This window comes from Pipistrellus kuhlii, unplaced genomic scaffold, assembly GCF_014108245.1.
Source record: "Pipistrellus kuhlii isolate mPipKuh1 unplaced genomic scaffold, mPipKuh1.p scaffold_m20_p_3, whole genome shotgun sequence".
Taxonomy (NCBI): domain Eukaryota; kingdom Metazoa; phylum Chordata; class Mammalia; order Chiroptera; family Vespertilionidae; genus Pipistrellus; species Pipistrellus kuhlii.
This window is the reverse complement of record NW_023425529.1, coordinates 128,887,898-128,891,282: the sequence shown is the minus strand read 5'-3', so window position 1 is coordinate 128,891,282 and position 3,385 is coordinate 128,887,898.

The following is a 3,385-nucleotide window of genomic DNA, read 5'->3' as shown; positions in this document are numbered from 1 at the left end:
GGCTCAGTGGTAGAGAGTTGGTCTGTGGACTGAAAGGTCCCGGCTTCGATTCCAGTCAAGGGCATGTACCTTGGTTGAGGGCAAGTTCCCGGTGGGGGATGTACAAGAGGCAGCTGGTCGATGTTTCTCTCTCATCGACGTTTCTAGCTCTCTATCCCTCTCTCTTCCTCTCTGTGAAAAATCAATAAAATATATTTAAAAAAAAGAAATTCAAGGGGTCCATTATATTAGTAGCATTTTAAGAACATGAATATATCCTGCATCAGGAAATTTTGAAGTGTTTTATTTAGAAGAAACTATAAGTATCTACTAATATTTTTAAATATATTTTATTAATTTTTTACAGATAGGAAGGGAGAAAGAAACATTGATGAGAGAGAAACAGTGATCAGCTCCCTCCTGCACACCCTCACTGGGGATGTGCCCAACAACCAAGGTACATGCCCTTGACTGGAATAGAACCTGAGACTTTTCAGTCTGTAGGCTGACGTTCTATCCACTGAGCCAAACCAGTCAGGGCAACTAATATTTTTAATAAAAACAAAAGTATCATGACTTCCATGTTTTTGAACAACTCTGAAAAAACAGTGCCACCAATCATACATTATCCATCTTATTGCATAAACAAATAACTTTTACAGAAATTAATATAAATTCACAAACATGACTATGATTAATATTTTAATGAATTATAGGTGTGCTATCTTTTTAAAAAATATATATTTGTTTTTACTTTTAGATAGACAGGGAAAGGTGGAGAAATAGAAACATCAGCAATGAGAAACATCTATCAGTTGCCTCCTACACACCTTCTTCTCGCCAACCAGCCTGCAACCCGTGCACATGCCCTGACAACAAATCGAACCCATGACCTCTTGGTGCATGGGTCAACACTCAATCCACTGAGCCACACTGACTTGGCATGCACATCTCTTTTTTAATGAGTTGATTTGATTTTTATTCCATTATATTAATAATTTAAAATACACTGATTTTTAATTTGGAAAATTTTATTAATAAATTTATTTATGTATTTATTATTTATCTTTTCCTCACCCAAGGATATGCTTTCATTGATAATAGAGAGAAAGATAGAGAGAGGGAGAGAGAAACATCGATGTGATGTGAGAGAGAAATATCCATTGCTTGTATTTCATAGACCGGGAAATAAGAGCCCTGATCAGGAACTTAACCTTGAGTGAATCTTGGACATAAAGTACACATAGGATGCTAAAAAGATAAAGATTTTCAAAACAGAATGTTATTCCAAGCTATGATTAGAGGAAAGTTATTTATAGATGTAAGTCTTCCAGATTTGTTTCCCCCTCTATATGCATGCTTTCCCAAGATATTTTATGAATAATGTGTTGCCTAAGGATGTAGTAATCATCATCCTTGCAAAGGTGATAAACTTAAAAATAAAATAGCAGAGAGTTGCAAAGTTTTCCTAATACATAAAATGACTTTGTAGGAGAGAAAGAATGAGGTGGTTAGATTAATGTGTTGTTGTTTTTTTGTTTGTTTTTTGTTTTTTACAATTACTCCTCAGGTCCATGTATGGAACAAAGGGTAATATCTGTGTAAAATCTGTATTGCAACTTATTTTATGCCCCACATGAGACAATAATGTATAATATTATGACTGAACATTTTCCTTGAGAAAAAATAGAAACAATGTTTCTTTCCATTGCCAAAGTGAAAGTGTTCAGTTTATTTCTATTCCAATTCAATTTATATTTTATACTGCTATAACAGCACAAATAATATTTCCGATAGATGTATAGTTTCTTTTCACCTGCCCAATTCATTGCATTATAAATGAAGTTCCCACAATTGCACACCATTTAGCAGTCTCTCATTGTTTCATATGTATAAAGACATTTACATCTGTCAATCAGTGTGCTAGAGAGCTAAGGAAAGTGAGGTAATTGACCATACTTCCAACCTAAATTCAAGCAACCCCAGGGTAATAGGGATATTGTTCAGAGGGTAAATTATTTTCTTTAACTGGGGAATTATAAAAGCATTTATCATAATGTCCAGATATTTTTCCCGCTGATATTGTAGCTCATCCATTTAACTGTCATGGAAGCTCCTGGCTGTAGGCTCCTAATGCAAGTGAATAGGAAATATAATAGCTGGGTGGCTACAAACTCTGATTAAAAACAAAAGATAAAGCAGGGCTGAGCATAAAGCATTTGCTGCAGAAAACAAATGTAAAATAATTTTAGTTCGACACTGTTTAACTGATATACTGCAAGTTTTCTAAGTGCCATTTTTTCATATGATTGTTTTTTGTTTTTCTTTTTCTACATTGTTTTGGACTCTGGAAAGTTTCGTTGACTCTGGCGGAAAAGTACAAAATAGAACCTTTCCTACTACTTTAACAAAGTTTATTTTCTTATGAAATTACAGGACAGATCTTTAAGATGCTATAAAAAGTTTTTATTTTTATGTTGCCGGGACCGGTTTGGCTCAATGGATAGAGCGTCAGCTTGGGGACTGAAGGGTCCCGGGTTCGATTCCAGGCAAGGGCATGTACCTTGGTGTCTTATTGTGTGTCAATATCCTATATTAGCGTACACATTATAGCACATTGCAGAGAAGATAATCACAAAAGGATGAGTCCCATAACTTACGGAGAGACAGAGTAGGTGTTATGAGATTTTACTTTATTGTGCTTCTGTTATTATTAAACACCAGAATTTTAATTAAATCAACTTCTTCATTATCTGTAGCAGCACATAAACATTTCTAAGAACAGTGGCTGGATAAGGACACATGATAAGATTAGGCTGTGTCTCGCTATGGAAACAGCAATGCAGAATTTTGCTATTTGATTAAGAATTGTAATGACCTTTTTTATATCTATTTCAAAATGTTTGCGACATTATCTCGATCCTCCTAAAACTAATGAAATATGTTACAAGTAACAATTTGTGCTAGATGATTTGACTGAAAGTGATGAAATATTATTTGATAGCCAATGTTAAGAAGGTTGAAAGTAGTGGATTGAGGTTATGGTCATCTTCAATGTCTGTCATTCTAGTGTCTTCTTGGATCTACCAAGCAGTATGATTGTAAAGTTTATTATCTAAACCAGGACACTTGTGAAGTGAAAGGGGGTGAGATTAATAATTATGCCTCCACAATAGGTTTCACTTGAGACTGCCCAAGCAAATTAGAGTGTATGATTACCTTACCAATAGCATTTGTTTTCATATTATCATCCTCCTTTAATCTCTAAAGACTGACATAACCAAGAAAGGATTTTATTGAAGATAAATATGTCTGTGGATTTTTAAAAAGTCATTAAGACATATAAAACTATCCATTCATCACCATAGATAACCACTTATAATGCTTAATGTTCAAAATCCCCCTC